This window comes from Peromyscus maniculatus, chromosome 5 (genome assembly GCF_049852395.1).
Source record: "Peromyscus maniculatus bairdii isolate BWxNUB_F1_BW_parent chromosome 5, HU_Pman_BW_mat_3.1, whole genome shotgun sequence".
Lineage (NCBI taxonomy): Eukaryota > Metazoa > Chordata > Mammalia > Rodentia > Cricetidae > Peromyscus > Peromyscus maniculatus.
Window position 1 is genome coordinate 92,777,478 of NC_134856.1, and position 21,193 is coordinate 92,798,670.

Sequence of the window (21,193 nt, forward strand, 5' to 3'; positions counted from 1 at the left end):
AGCCCCAGTCATGGCTGCATGAGTATGGTGGAGGTTGTTCACATCATGGTGGATCGGGAAGTAGAACGCAAGGCAGGAACTAGGAGCCAGCTATGACCTGAAAAGTCTAATTTCTGGTGTTCTATTTCTGCCAGCTAGAATCTGCCCTTTAAAGGTACCCTACCTCCCCAAACAGTGCTACCAGCTGGAGGCCACCTGTTGAAGTCATGAACTTATGGAAGACATCTCAGATTCAAACCAAAACATTAAGTATGTGTGTTGGGCTTCAGGACCACCGGGCTTATGTGGGCATGTGTTGTTCTGCAAGGTACTGGGACCCAACAGCATGTGGACTGAAGGTGCTTCTCTCCTCCAGGGGCGACTCTGATCTTCTCCAACCTGGGCTGGTTTACTAGTCCCACAGCAGCCCCTGTGGTGTGGCTCTCCACTTCAGGACCTATCTCACAAGCCAAAGCAACTGTGACAGCCAAACTCTTCTTCATTTGGCCTCTGTGTCTACACTGTACATAATTTAGACAATAAATATTCAATGAATGCCTGAGCAGATGAACATGTGAATGAATATGGGTGAACATTCTGAGTCAGAGAACAGTCATCATCACGAGTCAGGAGAGAGACTCATCTTGGAGTCAGTGACTTCAGCAGGCCGAGTGGGAAGAGACAGGGCAGGTTCTGTTCTGCTGCTGCTGTGAGGCATAGCTACCTCGGGTGTCCTCAGAAGCTGGGTCTAGGTTTGTCTCTTACAGTCTCCTAGAGCCTACTGTGCTGGCAGAGTGTGGCAAAGCAGTGTTTGCAACTGCATTGATTTCTCGGGAAGGCTTCTGATTCAATTTGCATGCTTAAAACAGTGTTAGCCAAGCATTAAGTTCTCATGCATGACATCACTTTTTGGATACATTGTAAGTCAAATATACCATTTTGACTGGAACACAGTCAACATTTTTACAGAAGGAAAAGTGAAATAAAAATTCACATTGAAGTCCAGGAACTAAAAGGCTCAGAGTACGGCAAGTGATACTTCAGGAGAGGCCAGCAGGGAGCGTGATCTGGGTGTGGGGAGGAGATAGGCCAGGAATTTGGAAGCCCTGCAGGTAAGGATAAGATTAATGATCACTGTCTATTGTTCTGCAAATCTTTTGTTTTGTGTTTTTGCAATAACCTTCACTATTAGGAGACCTAAGGATTCCAAACACAGAGACAGGGTTTCATATAGCTCAAATTGGCCTCAAATTATATAGCTGAGGATGACCTTGAACTTCTCAATCCTTCTGTCCCTAAATGCTGGGATGACAGGCTTGCACCACCACACCCAGTTTATGAGGTGCTAGGGTTTGAACCCAGGGCTTAGTTCATGCTAGGCAAACACTCTACCAACCAGGACACATCCCTACCTATAAGCAGCTTATTTATGTCCCCAAGTATGAGCTGATTGAGGTAGATGGACACCGTCTTTTATAGTTAGATAAATTTGGTTCAGAGCCCCAGGAAGAGTTGATCCAGAGCTTACTCTGGGCCGCTCAGGGCTAGCCCAAAGCTATTCAACATGTGGGACCCAGAACAAAAAGGAGAGAGAAAGAGAGAGAGAGACAGAGACAGAGAGACAGAGAGACAGAGACAGAGACAGAGAGACAGAGACAGAGACAGAGAGACAGAGATAGGGAGACAGAGGGAGAGGGAGAGGGAGAGAGACAGAAAAGCAAACAATGGTGGGATTTGGAAAAGAAGGTGCTCATTCTGATCAGGGTTAGCATTTGATATAGAGAAAATGGGTTTGAGGATGCACCAAAAGGTTAGTATCTATGATACAAATATAGTTAAAATTTTTGTCTGGTTCTCCTCATAAACTTCCCTGTTTTGATACATGCATGAGGAGGACCCAGAGGGTGTCCTGCATGTGCAGGGAAACATGCTGGTATGCAGGGCAGATGCAGCAGTGGACTGGCAGTTGACCGACACCATGTGGGCATGGCGGTGGGGCGGCGGGTGGACACTCACAACCCAGATGCTGCATTCGTGAGAAAATGGTTTCTTATAATAGAGAGACGAAGAGAAGACAGGATAAAAGGGAGAGAACAGAGAGGAAGAGAGGGAGGGTGGTGGAGCGGTACACACCTAGTGGGAGGAAAAGCAGAAGAGAGAGAGGAAGAGGAGGGGCCTTTCCCCACAATTGAGTCTTCTACATCAGGAAGCACGTAGGGGTGGGTCAGAATATTAACACTCCCATTTCAGTGTGTCATGATTAATACTGACTGTCAACTTGACAGGATCTAGAAAGAACCAGGAGACCAGCTTTTGGGCGTGTTTGTGAGGGAGTTACTAGATTGGGTTCATGAAGGTGGAGAGACCAGCATGATGGTGAACAGCACCATTCCCTGACCTGGCGTTCCTACCTGAATGAAAAGGAGAAAGCAAGCTGAACAGCAGTGCATCTTTCTTCTTTCTGACTGATTGCTGATGGGATGCCGCCAGCCATCTCATGCTCCTGCCTCCATGCTTCCTCCACCCCAAGGGACTGGACCCTTCCTTAAATGTGAGCCAAAACAAACCCTTCCTTTGGTTGTTTCTGTCTGGTATTTTGTCACAGCAATGAAGAAGGTAATTAATACAATATGCTTATCACAGCCTTCTCCACTTCCTCCTGAACCAGTCTCCCCAAAGAGAGATAGAAATGCCCTCTGTTCTTCCTAAGGATGCTGAAGAGTTCTAAATATAGGGGTTATGTACCAGAAGATTTCTGTTTTAACTTCTTGGTTTAAAAAACTAACCCATTAAAGGATAATTATTTCTTTATGCTCGATAGTTTTCTGTCAAAAAGTATGACACAAACTAAAGTCATTTGAGAGAGGGAGCCTCCATTAAAAAAAAATGCCTCCATAAGATTGGGTTGTGGGCAAGCCCATAGGGTATTTTACTAATTGGTGATTGATGGGTGAGGCCCACCCAGCCCATTGTGGGTGCCATCCCTTGGCTGGTGGTCCTGGGTTCTATAAGAAAGCAGGCTGAGCAAGCCATGATGAGCAAGCCAGTATGCAGTACTCCTCCATGGCCTCTTCATCAACTCCTGCCTCCAGGTTCCTGCCCTGCTTGAGTTCCTGTCATGACTTCCTTAGATGACGAACTATGATGTGGAAGCATAAACTAAATAAACACTTTCCTCCTCAACTTGCTTTTGAGTCACGCTGTTTCATCACAGCAACAGAAACCCTAACCAAGACATCCTTTACTTAATCCAAGGATTTATGTAGAAGCTTAAATGGTCAAAAAATTTAACAAGGCTGGTATGGTTTTGTACACTTGTAATCCTAGCACTTGGACAGTAGAGACAGGAGGATCAGGAATCCAAATTCATCCTTGGCTACATAGTGAACACGAGTCTAGCCTCAGCTACATGAAATGAGACCCTGTCTCAGAAAATCAAACCAAAAGAAAACAAAACATCTTTTATCTTTAAAATGATATTTTGCCTAGGATTTTAAAACAGCAATGAAACTGAAACTCTAAAAGATTTCCCAAATCAGTCCAAGGTTGGTTTGCTTGTTTGTTTGTCTTTTGTTGTTAAAACCCAGTCATGCTGTGTTGCTTAGGCTGTTCTCAAACTCTTGGACGTAAGTGATCCTCCTGGCTCAGCTTCCTGGGTAGATGGAACTATAGGCATATGCAAACATGCCTGGGAAGATTGATATTTTAACTACGAAAGACATTGATGGGTTTTAGACTGGCCAGACCTGACTGTGAGCACTGTCCAGAGTGACAGCCCTGGACCCAGAAGAATGTACCTGTAGTTGCACATGTTGATTTTGTATCACAGCTTTAGACAAACATCATAGAGAACAGGGGATCCAGAAGAATTCTTTGGTGATTCTGCTTAGGACAGACATGGCACTGGTATTTCACCTCTGCTTCCCAAGAGCTGAGCACAAAAGTACACAATACCATACATTCAGCAAATGTTTGTTAAACAAGTACTTGATTTCACAACAGAAGTAACACTAGTAAACACTAGTTTGGGAATAATGCATTCTAGATTTGCTTTCTGGTCTGTTACAAACAGGCTGCATGAGCTATTGATGTCATCTGACATGTTGATTGCCCATGTGTTGTGTGCAGAACTTGGTTATGGCACAGCTTTTATCACCTGATGGGTCCTACACATATGTGCTTATTTGATTGCTGTCCTTTGTTTTGTTCAGTGCTGGATAGCCAGACCAACACTTCACCCAACAGATGCTCTCTAAACGTTCACAAATGAATGAGATAAATGCATCTTAGTAATTGCTTCTGGTTTTCTTGTGTATCTCAAAATGATTGTTGTGAGGCTGGAAAGAAATGTTAGATTAATAGCAAGATTCAGCATTAATGTTAGTAGCAGAGTTTAACAAAATGAGGGGTCAGAAGCGATGTCTCAGTGGTTAAAAATACTTGTTGCTGTAGTGAATGACTCAGATCAGTTCCCAGCACCCACATCTGCCCGTAACTCCAGCTTCAGGGATCTAACACTTTCTTATGGCCTCTATGAGTACTACACTTACATGTTACCCATAAACTCATGCACATACACATATACATAAATTCTTTTTAAAAAATAAGTTATTAATTTTTATTTTATTTGCATTGGTGTTTTGCCTGCATGTATGTCTCTGTGAGGGTATCAGATCTTGGAGTTACAGATAGTTGTTAGCTCCTATGTGGGTGCCAGGAATTGAACCCCGGGTCCTCTGGAAGAGCAGTCAGTGCTCTTAACCACTGAGCAATCTCTCCATCCCCCTACATATAAATTCCTAAAGTATTTTTTTTTAAAGAAAAAAAAAAATGAACCAGGCAGTGGTGGCACATACCTTTAATCCCAGCACTGGGGAGACAGAGGCAGGCTACTCTGTGAGATCAAGGTCAACCTGATCTACAGAGCTAGTTCCAGGACAGCCAAAGATACACAGAAAACCTCTGTCTTGAAAAATCATTGGGATGTGGTGGGGAGGAAAAAATGAGTAATGAGAATAACTGCTAAATTTGTGGTAGTGGTGAGCATTTCAGGTAGTGTTAAATATAGAGGAAATTTTCAACCTGAATAGTCTTAACATACCAAATAATGAGTTCATTATGATACTTCACATATGCATATCATGTGCTTTGCTTATGTTCACCCCATTACTCTTGTTCCCCCTCTTTTCTCTGACTAGTCTGCTTCCTCCTACTACTTCCATCTACATTCATGACATATAAACACATGAATAGATTCTGCATGTGAGAGAAAGCATAGCATTTATCATTCTGAGTTGGGCTGATTTCACTTGGCATAATGATTTCCAGTTCCATTCAAGTATTCTAAAAATGTCGTGATTCGGGTTATTTTTATGGATCATTTATATGAACTTTATTGGTATCTATCTATCTATCTATCTATCTATCTATCTATCTAATTTTATTTATCCAGTCATCCATTCATAGAACTTGTATTAGAGTTACTTTTCTGTTGCTGTGATAAAACACAATGAGCAAAGGCAACTTAGGGAAGAGAATGTTTGTTTTGCCTTATGATTCCAGTGGGATAAGAGTTAATGAAGGCAGAGCAGAGGCATGACACCAAGCATTAGGCATGGCAGAAGGAGCAGGCAGCTGAGAGCTCATGTCTTGAACCACAAAGCAAAAGAAAAGATATGAACTGAAAGCAGGCGGAGACTCTTAAGCACTCAAAGCCCTCCTCCACTGACATACATCCTCCAACATGACTGCAATGCCAAACTTCCACAAAGGGAGCAAGTATTCAAGTACTGGATTCTATGGGGGATGTCCTCACTCAAACCACAGCAGAACCTATGCTGGTTCCCCAAACGGCCTTTTGAGTCTCATTTCTGGGGAGTCGATGGTGTGTAGGGTCAAATTAATTGAGTTGTTGGACCTGTTTTCCTCACCTCCTCTTTTACATGCGCATATGGACTTTGCCATGACATTTATGTTGCTTGTGAGATTTAAATTTTATACAGTTCCAGGTTGGTCTCAAACTTGTTATGTAGATGGCCTTGAATTTCTGATCCTTCACCTCCTCACTGCTGGGATTATAGGTCTGTACCATCATGCCTGGTGTATGCAATACCAGGGCTTCATGCATGCTAGGCAAGCACTGTACCAACTGAGATATGCCCTCAGTGCCTGCTTGGGTTTCATTCATCTTTTATGTTAATGGCAAGGTTTTTACCAGGATCCTTGCTTACCTTACACCCATCTCAGACTCAAATCTTATAGAATTAATGTTACCACTGTGCCAGGGAGAATGGGATAGGGAAAGCATGGCTTCATTTTTCCTGTGATTTGTACCCCTACACCTGCATTGGACTGTTGTTTTAGAGCCAAGCCAAGCCAGTGGCAACAAGTTGGATACTTATGGGCAAGCACTTGAAGAAGAAAACTTCCTTTCTTTGCTGGATTTCAGAATGAAGAGAAAGATGAAAGATGCAATTAAATCAAGACTAATGGTATCATATTTCCTTTTAAGTTCACACTATTCGCATGCTTTTCATTTGCACGAATCCTTAGCCTGTTGTTTCCAAAACTATATACATGCACAGTAAATCATATGTAAACAGTCTAATGTGTAAGGATGGGCATCAGGGTTTATTTATAAAGTCATGCCCCTTATCCATGGAGGATATGTTCAAGAGTCCCAGTGAATGCCTAAAAGAAGAAAGAGACTTCACATAGTAGGATACATGTCTGTCATCCCAGAGCTAGGGAGGCAGAGGCAGGAGGATCAGGATTTTTTTTTTCCCGAGACAGGATTTCTCTCTGTAGCTTTGCGCCTTTCCTGGAACTCGCTTTGGAGACCAGGCTGGCCTAGAACTCACCTCTGCCTCCTGAGTGCTGGGATTAAAGGCGTGCCACCACCACCCGGCAAGGATCAGGATTTTAAGACCATAGTTGGCTAAATAGTGAGTTCAAGACCAGCCTGGCTACATGAGAGTTTGTCTCAAAAACTAAAGCTAAAAAGAAACAGAGAAAGAGAGTGAGAGAGAGAAAGGGTGGGGAAAGAGTTCCAAATCTTATGATCTGAGGCCTTTCCCATCTTCTCCGAGCACTTCCTACACACTGTGGCTAACTTCTACACTTTGAAGACTGAAGGGCCTTCAACATTCTTGTGTGCTGTTACATCAGTGATGATTCGACTCAACCAGTCCCCCCATGCTGGGCCTTTGTTGAGGAAGGTGGGTGTCCTAGTTAGCTCTGTCAACTTGACACCGTCTAGACTCACCTGAGAGAAGGGCCCCAACTGAGGTACTGCCTTGATTAGATTGGCCTCTGAGAAGTCTATGGAGAAATGTCTTATTGTCTAATGCTGTGGGCAGACCCAGCTCAATGTGGGTGATACTCTTCCCGCGTAGGTGGTCCTGGGCTGTTTGAGGAAGCCAGCTAAGCATGAGCCCGCATGAACCATCAAGCAGCATTTCCCTACGGTTTCTGCTGCACAACCTTGGCTGTAAGTTCCCTGGTTATTGGTGGTGCCTCGTAGACTAGCAAGCGGGCCTGCCTCCAAGTTCCTGCTTGACTGCCCTCAGTGGTGGACTGTGACAAGGAAGAATAAGCCAATACGCCCTCCTTTGCCTAAGGAATGTTGCATCACAGCAACAGAAATGAAACTAAAACAGGGAGGAAGACAGGCTGCCAGGGATGGGTCCTGCCCTGGCACCATGGGGTCACTATGTGTCTATTCTCAGCTCTGAAAGAATAGAATCAGCCTGTGTCTTAGAGCGTAGAACAATTCACTTTCTGAATGACTCTCTTACATAATATTGAAATCCTTAATGTTTAGCTTCTCTTTCTCCTGGACAACTCCTTCCTTAAACCTGTGTATACATGACTTTCATGCAGTGGCATAATGCTTCCTGTAAATATCACCTAGGGGAAGTAATCTCCCGCAGCATAATTTCCATGTGAGCAGAGAGCACACATTCTCTGTCTTCTACCAGTAAATAACAGGAGTGGTATTTTGATGCATAAAGACCCAATGAAATCCTGTTTATGACTCCCTTAGACTCTTTAAAATTACATTTATTTATTTATTTTATTGGGGGGTGGGCATCACCTGTGTATCACCGCACATGTGTGAATGTCAGAGGACAACTTTCAGGAGTCACTATGTGGGTCCTGGGAATCAAACTTAAGTCACCAGACTGGGTAGCAAGTGCCTTAACTCACTGAGCCATCTAGTTGGCCCTGCTGTTGTGCTGAAGTGGGGAGACTCTCACTCTACAGCCAGGTTGACCTTGAACTTGAGGAATCCTCCTCTCATGGCCTCCCAAGTCCTGAGATGATTGGTACAAGCCACTTTTACTAGTTTCTGGCTCTGTTTTTTAGCAGTTAATGATGATGCCCTAGTGAAATGGCTCAGCAGGTAAAGGTACTTTCTATACAACCTGGTGACCCTAGTTCAATCCCCAACACTCAGGTAAGGGTAGAAGGAGAGAGCCAGTTCTACAAAATTGTCCTTCATGTTGAGATATTCCCTCTCCTACATATCCCACATGATGCGCATGTGCACAACAATAATAATACAAGTTTTAAAATTAAAAAAATTATGACTTTCAGTTCAGAGGGCAGAAAGCCTGTGCTCTTTTACAATGGGGGCACAGAGGACAATATCAGGGTGGGTAAATATGCATGGGATCTCGCAGAAAAATGGAACCAAGGGACTAGAGATGGCTCACTTGTTAAAAGCACTCCCTGGTCTTCCAGAGGACCGAGTGCTGTTTTCAGCATCCTCATTGAGTGCTGCCATTTTCTTCTTCCTCATGAGCACGTAAGCATTTGTGCAATCATAGATGTGGCTGGTGCTTCTGATCTATTCTACAATGCTCCTGAGTACTGTTTTGTTATTCTTAAATGTACACCTTGACATTAACTATTGTGAGATTCCCCCTGCCCCAGTCAGACAAATAAAAAAATTTGCTTTTCATTTTTATTCATTTAAACAAGAACACTAAGACATTTTCCAGTTAAAAAAAATGTTAAAGTGTTAGCTTGTTTTTGTTTTATAGTTATGGCTGCTTGATTGGAGTGTGTGGGCTGATTTTGAAGTTGTACATCCCAGTAAGGTTTTGCTGTAAAGGGGTTGGTTTGGCTCCAGTAGACAAAGGTTTATTTCAGAGAGTTTATTTGACAAGACAAAAGAGGATGGTTGATGCTTCTCATATCTGTAACGTTAAAAGCTAAACCTTCCGACTGAAATGAAATGAAAAAGACTGCATTTGGGGAAGAAAAAAGTACCATGAAAGCATTAGGATCTGAAAAGGCAGTAGGGGAGCTCAAGGTCAACTGTTGACACAAACAGAAAGAAGTGTTTGAGGATGCTATCTAGAGTCACACCTCTGAGCGAAGGTCATTACTCACTTTAGAGCCTGAAAATATGCACAAAGCAACCTGGGGTGGGAGCGGAAAGGGCAAGGCTGGCCCAGGATGGGAGGCCTTATGACAGATTTACCCAGGTCAACATGGGGGTGGGGTGGGGGGGCTGTTTGGCTCAACCCCTGGAAACTCTCCAGAGAGCTTCCTGAGAGTTAGCCAAGCAGAGATGGAGGGAAGGCTATTTAGGAGCCTGTGGGTACAAGCTGTCACAGCCAGGTTTTATCCCCTCCAGAAGGCTATGATCGTCTCATCTCTTACAAACCTTTCAAGAGCAATTAACCATGATCTTATATAAATACTACCGGAAAACAATAAAAGAAGAATCACACCCTAACCTGTTTACAAGCCAAGCATAGCCTTGATACAGAAACCAGATAAGGACACTTTGAGAAACTAATCTGTCTCAAGAACTAGGTGCAAAAATACCAAACAAACTCAGAAAGTTGAAGTCAGCAACAGAAGGAAATATATGTCATCACCAAGTGTTCTAAGAGTAGGTTTAGCATGAGAGATTCAATGAACATCATTCATCACATAAACACAGTAAATGAGAAAAAAAACAACATGATCGATCTAGCTGGTTTATAAAAAGCATTTAATAGAGTTCGGCACGTGCATTCCTTACGTTTCTGGTGCCGTTTGTAGCTGAAGTTTTTCTCCAGTCCTGCCCAGCTGAACCCTGCAGACTCTTATAAAATAATCACTCAGAAGCTTATATTAATTACGATCTGTATGGCCTATTGTAACTTATTCTGTAGACCAGGCTGGCCTCAAACTCACAGAAATTTGCCTGCCTCTGCCTGCTGAGTGCTAGGATTAAAGGTGTGCACCACCACTGCCCAGCTATTTATTCTTTTAAAAATGCTCATAATGGCGGGGCAGTGGTGGTGGAGCACTCTGGAGGCAGAGGCAGGAGGATCTCTATGAGTTCAAGGCCAGCCTGGTCTACAGAGTGAGTTCCAGGACAGCCAGGGCTACACAGAGAAACCCTGTCTCAAAAAACAAACAAACAAACAAACAAACAAACAAAACCAAAACTATTATTTACAGATTATTGTACACATGGACAAACAGAGCAACTTACACATAAATTACTGGACTCAATACATGAGAAATTTACTGGACATGGAGTGAATTGCTAAAACTCGCATGTCTGTATTTAAGGAACAAAGAATAAACATTGTAAAAGATATGCTATTAAAGTATGCTATCAAAAAGTGTCACATAGCCAGAAAGAAACCTAATAAAAGGTCTCTATGGGGAAAAGTATAAAAATTCATCATGAGACATCTGGAAAGCTCAGAGAGATGGAAATCTAAAGAATGTTCTTGAGTTTGTAGAATTGGTCGCATCTTACAGACCCTTCCCAAGCACTGTCACAGAGCTACTTCCCAAACAGAGTGAGCAATGTCAATGAGCCTCAGCAACATTTTGTATGTTCATTTAGTTGAATGGAATGTGCTGTTTCTAGAACATACATGGTATTGTAAAGTGGTATGAGCAGTCAAGGTATTCTAGAATTAAACATCAGTTCAAAGGTTTGGTGTACAGTGAAAGTGTAATTCTTAATATGCACAAGTCTCTGGGCTCAACCTAAAAAACACTCACAGAATATAGTTCACATTATATAGTTTTGTAATTATAGTGTGCTGGTGATTGACAGGTAAACCAAATGAATATAGAAACCTTGATGAAGTCACATGCATGTGATATGATATATGACTGTTTGAAAGTGAACATCAGGTCAGTGGGACAACAATGGATATGTGTGTGTGTATATGTAAATATGCCTGTGGGACATCAGGTATATTTCCTTAATCTTCTTCACCTCTATTTTATTTTACATTATTTCAACAAGATCGCTCATTGAACCTGAAGCTTTCAGTTCTTCTAAGCTGACTGGCCAATGAGCTTCAGGAATCAGCCTTCCCCCTGATCCAGCAAAGCTAAGTTACCAGCATGCATTGCCATACCAGATTTATTTTTAAGTTTTAATTTATTTTAGTGTGCATTAATGTTTTGCCTGCATGTGTATAAATGTACCACATGCATGCCTGGTGCTCGTGGAGGTCAGAAATGGGCACTGGGTCCCCTGGAACTGGAGCTGCAGATGGCAGATTATTGTGAGCTCCTATATAGGTACAGGTGATTGAACCTGGGTCCTCTGCAAGAGTAGCAAGTACTCGGAACCATTGAGCCATTTCTCCAGCCCCATACTCAGCCTTTTCTACTTGGGTTCTGGGTATCCTAGCTGACATCCTCATACTTGTGCAGAAAGCACTGTACCAACAGAGCCATCTTCCCAGCCCAGATTTTTTTCCAGGCTATATTTGAACTTACTAAATTGCTAAGGATGACTTTGAACTTTTGGTCCTCTTGCCCCCACCTCCCGAATGCTGGCTTTACTGGTGTGTACTACCATACCCAGTTTTATATGGTGCTGGGGATCAAATTCAGTGCTTTGTGCATGCTAGGACTTAAATATGTCACACAACCTGGCAAGAAAGTAAAAATAAATAAATGTTGAAACAATGGGTCAGAAATGAGAACAGAGTATAAGAAATAAGACATGAATGGGAGTGAGAGAGCAAGCACAGGTTCCTTTTAATAATATACACAGAAACAGACTAAAGAATGGGATACAAATCCCAACATCGTCCGATGGGTGATGTTGCTCTGTATGCTGTGAATGTGTTGCTTTGATTTGTTGATAAATAAAATGCTGATTGGCCAGTAGTCAGGCAGGAAGTATAGGCAGGATAAGCAGAGAAGGAGAATTCTGGGAAGAGGAAGGCTGGGTCAGAGATACCAGCTGCCACTGAAGGAGAAGCAACATGCCAACAGACCGGTAAAGCCATGGATGGCAACATATAGATTAACAGAAATGGGCCGAGTTTAAGTGTAAGAGCTAGTCAGTGGTAGGCCTGAGATAATGACCAAGCAGTTATAAATAATATTAAGCCTCTGTGTATTCATTCGGGTCTGAGCAGCTGGAGGAATGAGGGACTAACCGCAGGAGCCGGGTGGAACCAGGAAAACTTCAGCTACATTAACATTCCATGATTTTTCCTTTTGTTTGAAGATGCATTCTGTGTGTATTTGCTCACACATGCATGTGCTATGGCATGCACATGTAAGTCAGAAGGCAGCTTGCAGGAGTCTCCTTCTACCATGTGGATTGAACTCAGGTCTTCAGGCTTGGTGACAGGCACCTTTAACGGCTAAGCCATCTCAGAAGCCTGGATTCTGGATCTTTTTGATTGACTATCCAATTGATAGTTAATATTAGTCATTACAATGTTGCAAATGGGTAGAATCATTTTAGAGCAGTTGTCATTCCTAGGAAGGGAAAGACATTGATACTCAACCTCTAAAAGTTCTCCTCCTGAAAGTGTGTTAAAGATAGTATAATCATGTTCAAAAGGGTGTTGTTCCTAGCAGATCCAAACTGGAAATCATTCTAGTGCTCATCAATAACAGACAGATAAATAAGCTGGGGTATATTTATTCCGTGGATTCTGTTCAGCTGTGAAGATTAATGTGTGCCAGATATATACAGTAGCATGGACAAGTCTAATGCATACATGTGATTGTGATTATGAATCCCCAAAGAATACACACAGCTTGCTTTAATTTGTATAAAATTCAAAAACAGGAAAAAAGACTCCACTGTATGTCTTAAAGAAGGATGCACATATTGTCAAACTACAAAGAACTCAACAGGGACTGTTGAGATGGCTCAGTGGTTAAATTCTTGCTACACAAGTTTCAGTTTTTCAGAACCCAAGTTGTGGCTTGCTGTAATTCCAGCCTTGGGAGGTGGGATCTCTAGGGCAAAGAAGCCATATCTTTGCTCTCTGGGTTTTATTGAGAGATCCTGCCTCATTGAATAAGGACAAGAGCAGTCAGGGATGAGTCCCAACATCAACCTGAGACCTCCACAATGATTGAACATCAAGTTCACAAGAAACGGATTATGTGGGTTCATTTTTATTGTCAACTTGATACAACCAAGTATCACCTGGGAAAAATGAACCTTAGTTGAAGAATTTTCTGGATCAGATTGGCCTATTGGTATGCCTTGGGGAGGGGAGGGATTATCTTAACTGTTAACTGATGTAGGAGGACCCAGCCCACCATCCAAGTACCACTCCCAGGCACATTGTCCCCAACTGTATAAGAAAGCTAACTGAGCAAGCCACAGAATGAGCCAGTAAGCAGTTTGCCTCTGTGTTTTCTGCTTCCATTCTTGCTTGAGTTCCTGCCCTAACTTCCCTCAATGACAGATATGGCCTAGAACCGTAAGTTGAAATAAACCCTTTCCTCCTCAAGTCATTTTTGCTCAGATGCTTTTATCACAGCAACAGAGAATGAAACTAGAACAAAAATTGGTACTGAGAGTGGGGTTATTACTGTGATAGACTGGGCCCTGTACACATATGTACATATACACACAGAGAGACACACACACAACATATATACCATACACCACACACACACACACACACACACACACACACACACACATACCACATATACACCATGTAACACACACACAGACACTCCACCCCCACACACACAAATGCACGCATGAAAAAAACACAAAGAGAAGAAAAAAGGAAAGCAATGAGGCTAAACAAGGTACCACACTCCTGTAACGACAGCACTTGGGAAGTAGAGGCAGCAGGATTACATCAAATCTGAGGTCAGCCTGGACTACAGAGTGAGACCCTGTCTCAGAAAAGAAAAAGAAAAAATAAATGAAGAAAAATGAAAAGAAAAAAGTAATGCTCACTAGAAATTTGAGATACTCCTTCAGGTAGGGGTTTGGGATTGGGAAGGGATAAAAGAGGATTTGTAAAAGTGACTTTATAAGATATAATTTGGTCTTTTCCCATGTCCAGATAAGAAACTCATTGTCTTAGGGTTTCTATTGCTGTGAAGAGACACCATATAAAGGAAAACATTTAATTGGAGTGGCTCACTTACAGTTCAGAGGTTCAGTCCATTATCATCATGGTGGGACATGGCAGCTTGCAGGCAGACATGGTGCTAGAGAAGCAACTGAGAGTCCTATATCTTGCAGGCAACCAGAGGTGGTCTGAAATACTGGGTTTCAAAGCTCACCCCACAGTGACATATTTCCTCCAACAAGGCCAAATCTACTCCAACAAAGCTACACCTCCTAGTAGTGCCACTCCTTTGGGGGCCATTTTCCTTCAAACCACCACATCATCATACCCTTGGCATTTCCAAAGAGATGTCTTCTTGTATGCTAATTGGCTGACTGATGACTGATAGCTCCTATGTAGCTTTAGGATGGGGGCTGGTTACTGGAAAGACCAAGGCAGGATTAGAGGGCTGAACTTTGAACCCTTTCTGATGGCCTTCAGGGAAAGAAGAGTGGGTAGAGGCTAGAACGCCAATGGCTAATGGCTTAATCAATCATGCATAGTTAATGAAGCTTCTAGAAAAGCTCAACAAGCCTGGGTTCTGAGAGCTTCTTGAAATCAAGGCAAACACAGAGGAAGGAAGGTCCTCAGACCTCCCAAGTGCTCCACCCTGTGCTTCTTGTATCTCTATCCTTTGTTTAGGTTTTGTTTGTTTTTGTTTCTTTCCTGTGTTGTGGCATGCTTGTGGGGGTCAGATGACAGCTTTGAAGAGCTGGTTCTCTTCTTCCACCATGTAGATCCTGGGAATCAAACTCAGCCCATCAGGCTTGAAGGCAGGCATCTTTACTCTCTGAGCCAACTTGCCATCCTAATTTGTGTCCTTTGCAATAAACCAGAAAGCATATAACCCTGAGTTAAGTGAACCACTGTAGCAAATTAGTCAAACCCAAGGTTGGCCAAAAAAGTAGTGCAGGTGAAACAACCTAAGGCTCTCAATGGTCATCAGAGTAGACAGGTTGAGGAGGCTCAGGAGCATTGGCTTGGTGCGTGCGTGCGTGCGTGCGTGTGTGTGTGTGTGTGTGTGTGTGTGTGTGTGTGTAAAGTCCCCATACTACTGATTAGAATATGTCCCTGAATGCAAATATAGGGCAAACTGGGTTTGCCTGCCTGCCTGCCTTCCTCTTCGTCCTCCTCCCTCTTCTTCTCTTTCTCTCTCTTATATCATGTTCTCTGTTTTTGTTTGGTATGGTGGTCATAAAGGGGTAGATGAAGCACCATTTGTTGAATTGCATATGAAATTATTCTATCTATGTTTGTGATCGTCATCATCACAAATATTATGAGAGAGAACTGTATTTTGGTGTTATAAAGAACAAAAGCCATGACTAAGGAGGTTCAGTGAAATACTACCCTTGTGAGCATGAGGGCCTGAGTTTGATCAGCAGGACTTACATGCAAAAACCAGGCACTTATAATTCCAGCACAGGGGATGCAGAAACAGGCAGGTCCTGGAGCTCACTGATCAACTAGCCTAGCCTACCTGGAGAGCTGCAAGCCAATGAGAGTCCCAGAGGCTAACCTCATTTAGATAGTCCATCATAGGCATGCCTAGAGGCTTGTTGCCTATGTGTTCTAGATACTGTCAAGTTGACAGGATTCCACCAAAATCTATTTTCCAGTTTTGCTGTAACCTGTCTACCCATAGTTCCCACTAAGGTATTTGAAAACTGCCTTGATTTATGATTTCCTTTTGTTCTGTAACTATCCAAACTTCATGAAACTATAATCACATTGGAAAATGGTATTTGAAACAACCCGAATCTGTGTTTCCAGGCTTCAGTCACTCATATTTGGCTCCAAAATAAACTATCCTTTATTCCACCTGTGGTGAAAGCTGTGTTTCTGTGTCCACATTAGATTGTGACCTAAAAGGCAGAGGGCAACCTCCACTCGAAGCTCTGCAATTTAACATTGCAGGTTCACTGTTGAGCAAGTCACTTGACCTTCAGAGTTCTTACATTTCTTTCTTCCTTTCTTTTTTTTTTTTTTTTTTAAAATCCATTGATTTGTTGGCTCAAAAAAATATGAAGGTCCTTCCAGTTTAAGGACTTCTGATTGCATAACACTGTTCACTTTTCTACCTTCCCTGTGAAGAGGGCATCTCAGCGGCTTAAGAGGTTTAGTGGAAAGTAATTCAGGGACCATGCTGTCTAAAACCTCTATTATCCCAATTCCAATTCCATGAACTGTATAAAAATACAGCAATAAAAAGCTAGTACCTAGGAGGCCTACAAAACAATACTTTTTACTTTCCAAAGAGTACTTATTCAAGGAGAGTAATGCATCTTAATTGCCGTTGAGCTGGATTTTTGCAGAGCTTCAGGTCTTCTGGTGATGAGTTAAATGTTTTAGAAACTCTGTTAAAACATTTAGGATCCATAATCCAGAGCAAATGGAAGGGATATCTTAGAACTTCTGCATTACTGACAGTCGTTTCCTTCTTGGGCCACCATGAAATGTTGGTAGTTTCCAGGGTTCATTCTTGGAGCATTTATCTTCTCATTTTAAATGATGCAAATTCATCCTTCCTGGTGGTTTTAGTTGCCTGTTTTGTTTTTATATAAGACTCTTAAAATCCTGCCTGCATGTGTGTGCATGTGTGTGTGGGGGGGGGGGTTGCAAGTCCAGGTGTCAGTGGAGGGCAGAAGAGGGTGTCAGGATCTCTGGAGATAATTTATAGGTGATTATGAGCCAATAATTAGAAATGAACTCAGATCCTCTGCAAAAGCAGCAGACACTCTTAACTACTGAGGCATCTCTCTAGCTCCATAGTTACCTTCCATAGACTGAGTCCTCTTGTCTTTATTTCTAAGTGTCACATTCTGAGTTCTGAATTTAATATAGCTAGCAACTTACTGAGATTTTTGGTATTTCAATCTCAACTGTTTTCTTTTGAAAGGGTCTCATGTATCTCATGATGGCTTGGGACTCATTATATAGCTGATGATGACTTTGAACTTCTTTTTTCTCGTTTTTTTCGAGACAGGATTTCTCTGTCCTGGAACCCACTTTGTAGACTAGGCTGGCCTCAAACTCACAGAGATCCACCTGCCTTTGACTCCCGAGTGCTGGGAGTGTGTGTGCCACTACACTTAGGAATCAAACCTAGGGCTTCATGCCTGCTAGGTGAGTCCTCTACTGAAGCTGTATCCTCAGTCCCTTGACATGCTTTAAATTCAATGTTATCTTCTCCTACATATCTACATCTCTCTCTTCTGTATCTTGGTGATTAGGATAATTGGTTGTCAGAAGAACTATAGCGATCCAAACTGATTGGTTGGCTTTAAAGCCAGCCAAGGAGATCAGGTCACAAAGAGTGAAACTCATTGAGAGTATTTACAGTCAATGCTGGGTAACCAAGTTCTACCATCAGATCTGGTGGTCAGGGAATGGACTGAAATTGGGAAATAAAGTCAAGAGTCAGATCAATGGTGAAGGGAACAAAGGAGAGGAATGAAGAGCACCCACAAGTGTTGGGCACCCTGAAGCTGCTGCAAACATCTATACTGGGGTGGTCCCACACCATCCCCCAATACCTTCCTTGCCTCTCCAAGTTTGTCACATGCTGATATTTTTTCCTGAAATGGCCATGGTTTCTCTCTGTTGGGACACTTCTTATCACCATTTGAGACTAAGCTGGAAGTTTGTTGTGTGAAATAGTCCCCAGGAGACAGAGTTCCTGTCCTTATTCTCCATCCCTCTCCTACATGACTCTCTCTATAGTCTTCCCATTTTTGGTGTCTGCTTACTCTTTTTCTTTTATTCAAGTTTCATTTTAATAGAAGTAACATATAAAAATAGTTTGATGTTAAGTAGTAGCTTCTAGTTTCCAAAACCAGCAGATTGGATTCTTCAGATAATCTTCTCAGCTAAAGACAATGGGGAAAATTATGTAATATAGTTTGACACATTTAGCTTTCTTTTTTAATATCAAGAACCTGAGGAGCTGGGGGTGTAGTTCAATTAGCAGAGTGTCTCCTTGGCATTCATGAGGCTGAGGATTTGATCCCCAGAACCAAGCCTATAATCTCAATGCTCCAGAAGTGGAGGCAGAAGGATCAGAAATTTAGGGCTATCTTCAGCTATATATCAAGTTTGAGGTCATCCTGGGATATTTGAGATCATGTCTCAAACAAAAAGGTAACACACAATCTAAAATTACAGTAGAAACTGCAAATTATTGTGAGAAAGTCATTCACAAGACTTATAAGCATACATGTATATTTTCTAAATGTTTATGTATATATAAGTGTACATGATCATTAATGGGGCTAATATCTTGATAGCATTTGTTACACCTGTAAAACTGAGTTGTGGGTATATATATATCCTTAGATGAGAAAGGCAAAAGTCATGCCCAATATCCAAGATCTTAAAGGAGATAGTCCTGATGTTAAATTGGGATGCCCCAGTGAGAATCACACTCAGAATAAAGTAAACCATATTTAAACACATTCTCCACTCCAACCAAGAGAGATTGTGACAAAATATTTCTTGGAAATAAACATAACATGAAAAAAAACCCCACAAATTTGATTTGGGGCCTTATCAGCTTTTAGATGGTCTTGCATCCAGGATCATAATATCTACAACTCAGAAACTAAGTGTGGTGGTATTGTGTTCACCAAAATATTGTGTACTCTAATAAATTTATCTGGGGTCAGAGAACAGACAGCCACTAGATACACGGGCTAGAAAATTGTGGCACTCACACTTTTAATCCTAGCATTCCAGAGATAGAAATCCCTCTGGATCTCTGTGAGTTCAAGGCCACATTGGAAATAGCCAAGCATGGTGACACACGCCTTTAATCCCAGAAAGCCAGCCTTTAATCCCAGGGAGTGGTGGTAGAAAGCAGAAAGATATATAAGGCGTGAGGACCAGAAACTAGAAGAATTTGGCTGGTTAAGCTTTCAGGCTTTGGAGCAACACAGTTCAGCTGAGATTCATTCTGGATGAGGACTCAGGCTTCCAGTCGGAGGAAACAAGACCAGCTGAGAAGTTGACCAGGTGAGGTTAGCTGTGGCTTGTTCTGTCTCTCTGATCTACCAGCATGGACCCCAATAACTGGCCTTGGGTTTGATTTTATTAATAAGAACTTTTAAGAATCCTGCTACAACTAAGGCCAAACCAGTGGCAGACTTGAGCTAAGATGTATTTGTAGCTGTTGGTACTTCCAATATCCTAAGAAGAAACATGTACACTTTCTTGACAATATATCCATGCCAGAATTTGGGCGACTTATAAAAGTACTTTTCAAGTACAGTGATTATAAAATACTCAAGGTGGTGGTGGTGCAGAGGCAAAGAGACAATGTGAATGAGAATCAGGAGACACACACACACACACACACACACACAAAAAAAAAAAAAAAAAAAAAAAAACTGAAATAGGCCAGAGAGATGGCTTGGTGGGCAAAGACTTGCCACTAAATATGATAACTTGGTTCTATCCTCAACCCAAAAGGAAGAAGGTGAGATGGAACTCCTCTGACCTTTACACATGTGTGAAGCATGCACAGACATAAACACATAATTTTAAATTCTTTTAATTGAGACATACCTGTATAGGTTTAAAAAAGTTATTATTACACATATATTTGGAAATAATTAAGTATGTCATGTTTAAAGAAATAAAAGAAAAATGAAATGCTTGCTAGGGAACATGCCATTATAAAAAGTGATATAGATTCTAGAAATGAAAAATAACCAAAATTTAAAGCTCAATGAGTACATTGTAAAACCAATAAAATCTTAAAATCAGCTAATGAAAATGGATAGATCACTTACAAATGATTGACACTTATGCACAGGTGGGGTCCTCAACTGAAATCCCTGAAGTAACTTTCCCTTTCTGAGGAGAAATGCACAGACTTTAAAGAGGAAAACCCTAATATACTCCTATCATCTACTGATAGAAGTTATCAAATAAGAAAATCAGTCACCTCGGGAGGCAGAGGCAGGCAGATCTCTGTGAGTTCAAGGCCAGCCTGGTCTACAGAGTGAGATCCAGGAAAGGCGCAAAGCTATACAGAGAAACCCTGTCTCGAAAAACCAAAAAAACAAAACAAAACAACAACAACAAAAATCAGTTGCTTAAAATATAAAATGATAAATATAAATTAACAAACAGATTCATAAATATCTGTTAAATACTACATTCAAGAAAGCACATACTTCCCATCATGCATTGAGTATGTCAAATATGACTATAAAGCAAGAATGAAAATGTTTGAAATGAGTCAGTTGTGAAATTGCATATATGGGCAGCCTAGCCTACATAGTGAGCTCAAGACCAATCTGGGTTTCATAACAATATCTTATCTCCAAATAGCAAAAAACAAACAAACAAAAAAGAATTAAATAATATCCAAATATTTCTAGAATTCATGTAACTAAGGGAGACACCCACCAGTAACAGATAAGTGGACTCCTTTCACATTCAGAAACAAAGGATATTATTCTATACACGTTGTATGTGAAACAATAATGACAGTGGTACAAACTATAAATCTAGGTATGAAGCCAAAAAAGTAATGAGAGGAACATGCATAGTTTTCCATCCTACATAAGAAAAAAGAAAATAACAAAGACCAATATAAGTGAAGTCTGGTAGCAAGATGACTCAGTGGGTAAGAGTGCTTGCTGCCAAGGCTAACAACCTGAGTTTGATTCCTAGGACCCAAGTGGTAGGAGAGAACTGATTCCTCCAAGTTGCCCTCTGACCTTCACACATCCATGTACACACACACACACACACACACACACACACACACACACACTAAATGACTGTAAAAAAATCTTTCAATACATATTATTACTATCTATCTATCAAATGAGTTTTTAAAA